Source organism: Leptonychotes weddellii, chromosome 2 (assembly GCF_054177405.1).
Source record: "Leptonychotes weddellii isolate Sample4059 chromosome 2, ASM5417740v2, whole genome shotgun sequence".
Taxonomy (NCBI): domain Eukaryota; kingdom Metazoa; phylum Chordata; class Mammalia; order Carnivora; family Phocidae; genus Leptonychotes; species Leptonychotes weddellii.
In genome coordinates, this window is record NC_138370.1 from 103,708,507 (window position 1) to 103,714,506 (window position 6,000).

General features: G+C 35.8%; 1 protein-coding gene across 2 annotated transcripts in view; it reads left to right on the top strand.

Moving 5' to 3' along the window:
* The window catches only part of EMCN (endomucin), an 83,638-nt gene that overhangs the window by 8,911 nt on the left and 68,727 nt on the right, over nt 1-6,000 (top strand). The gene's annotated exons all lie outside the window — the stretch shown is intronic.

The following is a 6,000-nucleotide window of genomic DNA, read 5'->3' on the forward strand; positions in this document are numbered from 1 at the left end:
TAACCGACTGAGCCACCCAGGCGCCCTGCCAAGTTATATTTTTAATCACAATATATACAGGCACCATTTGATATATGCAGACTGTATTCTCTAAAGTGTCTCAGATTTGTAGGTTATTTAACTCACTAATCACTGAAATTCATAAATAAAATTATGTTTGTTTTTAATGAGGATTCTAACTTTGTAGAGAATTGAGAATTGTCAACATCCTCACATGTTATTACCTGTCTTCAAACACCGCTTGATCTGAGAGGTGGAATACATTAGTGGAAGGAACCTTGACTTTAATTGAGAACCAAGTTTGGGTCTAACTTCTTAGTATGCTGAAATTGACCAAGATATTAAATACTTCCTAGCCTCCTTTTCTTTCTCTAAATATGAGAAAAATGATATTTTATTAGAGTTACATGAAAATCAGAAAACCTATTTTAAAGTGCTCTGTAAGCCATAAATTACTATTTAAATATTAGTTATTAATAGGCAAGCTAATATTTAACTCACAGAATCAAGGGATAAGTAGGAAGGTATTTCATAAATTTGAGAATTTTTCCTCATTGGCTGGGTCTGCATCTGCTATTCTACCCTTGCTCTTTTGGCTATAATACCTTTATATGTTTTTCTATGGCTGCTACACATTCAAGGAGCCATGTGTTGAAATAATGCTTGAGTTATTAAAAAACCACACACATAAAATACAGAAAACCATTTGTATCACACATTGAGCTTATTTTTAACTGAAATGGGAAAAGAAATTTTTTTTGTGGTATGAATTGTGAAATCGTCCTCCTAGGGCATTCGGCAAGTGTGAGGACATAAATGCTGAGCTCTTAGATACTGTCCCTGGGGCACAGAGGCCACTCCTGCACTTGCCAGCTCTTGGCCATTGTGACTACTCCTCTCTCCTACAATGAGACATCCCTCAACTATCTCTCCCTGCAAATCCATTTTAAAAAATGAGACCTGCCATTTTAAATGCATAGAATTAACTAATTAAAGATTTATTAATAGTAATTGCATTTTGGGGATTAAGATGATGAAATTATGTGAATCCATAAGCTTCTTTTATTTTTTTCTTCTTTCTTTTCCCGACAGCCTCATTTGTTGAGTACAAGTTTTATATTAATTGAAGTTTACAACTCTATAAATTTGCCAAGTAGAAGACAGAAAAATGACAATGCTACCAACCATTTAAAAACCTGTTATTGGAGTCCATTTACAACCTAACTGAATGTACATTTGTTGGGAACAAAGACAATGTCCAGTTGATCTCTTTTTTTCCCCAGGACCTATCTTTGGACACATAGATGATGCTTACTAACAAACTCTTGCTTTAATTTGGAGAACTGTATGTATTTCTTCAAAAGTCAGCAGAGTTGAAAATGTACAAGACATTCCTGGATTTGTTTTCAGTAACTTGAGGACCATATTTATTTTTATCCTGGGCCTGTATAGTGGAGAAGTTGTGAGGGTCATTTTGGGCTACTCTCTCAGTTGGCTGAACTAACTTGCTTTGTTTTATGAAATTGACCTTATTGTTATATAAATAGCAGAAAATGCCCACATTTGGTTTATATTGACTCTTCAAATCACATAGGAATGGTGTGACTATCAGAATGCAGGTGTTGAGTCATTCCTGTTTCTTGCTCACGAGAAAAACAATGGTATCCTGTAATTCTATGTATCATTCATTGAGTAATTCTGAAACACTTATATCATACTATTCCTCATCCCTACCAAATGCAAAGTTATGAAAACGCAGTTGTAAAGATGCATTGATTATAGGTTTTACCGCTCTAACTCTGAGGTCTTCATTCACTTCATTCACTATGTTGAGTAATTAACTTTATTCTAATCCTGTCCCGAAGCAAAGGCATTAGATAATTCAGTTATTTCCAGGTTTTAAAATTTTCATTGATCAGTAAATAATCAAATGCCCTTTGGACAGTTGACAGAGAATTAACAGGCTTTTACTTTGCCAAATAAAGACACAAAACACCTACAATGTATACACCATTTACCTGTGTATTACATAAAGTTTACTTTAGCTATATGCATATATTTGGCAGTTTAACAACTTTTTTTTTCACTGAGCTCTGACTAATGTCATAAGCCAGCCCTGTGCAATGGTGGAGTGTACTGTTGGCTAAGCCAAGAGCCCTTGGTCTTAGGAACCAGGGACCACAAGCCCTTGGTCTTAGTTACCTGGGGCCACAAGCTTGCTTAAAACATTTGCTTAAAGCAAATGTTTTAACCTCTCAAGTCTTTAATTTCCCCATCAATAATAGGAGTGCAGTTTGACTAAATCATACTGAAGTTTTCCTCCAGATCTGTAGTTGTATGATCTCTCTGTAACGAGCAATTTCTGTATATTTTGCCTCAAGTTATCTTGCTTCACTTTCATCCTGTTATTTCTAGATTTGTTCATTTTGGATCAAGATGCTCAATTCTATTCCCTTATGTTTGTTTCCTTTGGGAATTTTCAGATAGGGCTGTAAGAAAGTATCTGATTCTCATGTAAAGGGTCAATTCTCTGCCATGAGAGACATTTCTCAGAGTACATATAAACAAAAGACACCTTTCTCCAGTTTCCATGTGGTATTATTTGTATATAATTTGGAGACATGTGATGGTGGGAGGGATGTAAAAAAAAAAAAAAAGGACAGAGAGAGAAAGAGAAATTCATTGACATCCGGAAAAAGATTGAGAGTAAAGATGGGATTAAAGGAGTCTGAGAAGGTACCACAGGCTGGGAGAAAGAGAGGAAGCCTTTCAGAGAGGGTTGGAATGGAGAAATATCAGGAATGAGAAGGGGAGGGAGAAGGATATATAACAAAACTCTAATAATTCAGGAGGAGGGCTCTCCATAGGACTTCCAGTACTTTTATAAACCTGGTATTCAGTAGGGTTCTTTCTTCTTTTTTTAAAAGATTTTATTTACTTATTTGAGAGAGATATAGAGAAGGGGGGGCAGAGGGAGAGAATCTGAAGCAGACTCTGTACTGAGGGCGCAGCCCAACTCGGGGCTTGATCCTGCGACCCTGAGATCATGACCTGAGCCGAAGCCAAGAGTCAGAGGCTTTAACCGACTGAGCACTGAGGTGCCCCAGGTTCTTTCTTCTTCTCATTAAATCTCTTGCTAGTCCATCCATTGCATTTGCAAAATACTACACATTTTTCAAAGTACTTTATTGATCAATTATCTCACTTAATCCTTGCTGCTGCTTAAGGGATTGTACAAGCTGCTGTTACTGGGCTCATTGTCGGAGAAGAACCCAAGGACACACACACACTATTACTGAGATCAGTAGGTCTTAACATTTATTACTCATAAGAATCACTTAAGGTGTCTGTTAAAAATAGATTTTCCTAGGGCTCACCCCTGTGATCTTCCAGTAAAATCCAAACAGCTATGCTTCCAGCAATTACTACAAATAATTTTTATATACTGGTACATGGACACACATTTTGAGAAACCCTGGGCTAGAGCAATTTCCTGACTAGTCATCTGAACTCTTTTTATTGCCCCATACCCACGAAATGACCAGAGATGTTTACCTTTAAATACCTTTAAAGAAAATAAATTATAAAAATAAATAAATAAATAAATAAATAAATAAATAAATAAATACCTTTAAAGAAAAGTGCTAAGGTCAAGTGTTTTCAGAGAGAATTTTGGTATTAATTCAGTGCAATTTTTTTTTTTTTTTTTTGCTTGTACTAGCTTAGTATAATAGAAACTAGATTTGGCCAAGACAAAATATTGGCTGAAGCCCTGAAATCTCCATAGACACATAGGTACCATCCCGTTGTAAGGAGATTCCCTACTCATCATAAAATCCTATTGATTGTTTTCCATTCTACTATTAATCTTCTTCCTGTTTTCATTAACACTGAAAGATCATGAGCCTCTGTCCCATTGCTGCTCAATATTAACCACCTTGAATAATAGTTTGATTAGAGAAACTGCTACAATATTCCCATCAAAGTTTCAAGTGGTGTCAGGATGTGTTCAATAATCCAAACACAAATATTTCTGGTTCCTAGAGAAGTGTTAGAGCCAGAGGAGCTTGAGAAGGTATGGAGAATTAAATGACCAATGTTAATAAATATCTTGTAAACTTGAAAAGAGATTGAGAAACTGTGGTGTTATGAATCTGTGCTAGATATGCAGGAAAACATCCAGTATTAGAAAACTACAAGTTGAAATTTGTCAACTGGTTTATCACCTGCCATCGGGCTCCCTGCTCAGCGGGAAGCCTGCTTCTCCCTCTCCCACTCCCCCTGATTGTGTTCCTTCTCTCACTGTCTCTCTGTCAAATAAGTACATAAAATCTTTAAAAAATTAATAAATAAATAAATTGGGTTAAGTTACATGAAAAATCCAACAGGCTTTCTTCCAGAGTTCACAGACTAGCATCCTCTGACATAATCTGCAGGTGCAGGTGTGTGTTTGGCCACATAGTGTTTTATGACAACAGGAAAATATTTAAAAATAACAAAATTTCACAAAACAGCAACAAAGGATGAAACTGACAATCTTATTTTCAAGTTTTCTGGTAACTCTGGACCTCATATTCCCTCACAGCATTATTCAGTTAAACCTGAGGAATACACACCCCTTTAAATTGTGCAATGTTCTCTCTCCTACAAACATTTGTGCACTTATACCATTTTTGAGACTCTCATTCACCTCTCTGTCCAACCTCTGGGCATTGGGGTTAATTCCTTCATCTATTTCATAGAATTTGTAGGATTTCATATAAACACTAAGTGTATAATTTGCAAACATATATGTTTGTGGTGATGCAATGGATTTTGAAAGGACAGGGTTCTGGGGCAATTTCCTACAATTGATTAGGCTTTCTAGCTCAATCTCAGAATTTTAAAGACATACACCAGTCACCATTTGTTTTCATTTTTCATAACTAAAAATGCTTTTTATTGAAATATAGCTATAAATAATTAACTTGGCATGGATTACTATTCTTTTTTCATAGTCTTAAAAAAGCATAAAACTTAGAAAATGAGTTAAAGAATTTAGAAGCTACAAATCATAAAATGTGATTAAAATTCTACTCTATTTTTGTTTCCCACTATCTCTACAATTTATCTGGTGAACATAAACTTCCTGCCTTTGATGAAAATATTAAAGGTCCATGGCTTTTTTTGGTCACTCTTAAGAAGGGAACAATTTTCTATAGACAACTAAGTTTGCAGTGTATATCAATTCAAAATTAGAATATGCAATCCAAAATAATAATTGAAAATTCTCTTCTATAGCTCATGTCAGTGTGGGATGGAATTCTACAAAGTAGGTTCTTTATACTGTCTCTGTTTTTCTGCCTCCCTGTCCCCTCTCCAGCTCCTTTCTGACCACTCTATGTTGGGAACAGTGAGGAAGGAGTGAGAAAGTTGAATGAAAGTTATTACTTGACCTGGCACCACCATAAGTTGTGCCCAGAGCCTGTAGAGTGGTGCATTTTCGTGGGTTCTTCAAAGGTGTGCTTTTGGGCCTCTTCCCCTGAGCAGATTACCTAGACTGGCCCCCGGCAAGGGTGGTGCAATTCCTCCTCGGGCACTGCAACAGGCCCCTCCCCCAGAAGATCAGCAAAAACAGCCAGCCAAGACCAAGTTTACTGATCAATGAGATCTGCAAAACTCCAGAGCTAGGGGAATACAGCACATAGAATTCATGGCTTTTTCCCCCATGATTCTTGAGTCTTTCAAAGTTAACTTTTTTTTAATTTCTTTATTTTTTTTTCCATTTTTTTGAATTTTTCTTTTTCCCTTTTTCAACCAATATCTTATCAATTCCCTTTTTAAAAATCTTTTTTAATTTTCATTTTTAGAGTCATATTCTATCCCTTCATTGTCATTAACCTTATTTTTTGTATATATATGTTTTTCTCTTTAAAATTTTGGGATACAGTTTCTTCTAACAGACCAAAATATACCCTAAATCTCTAGTATATGGCTCAGTTCTAGTCTCCTGCCTGATCA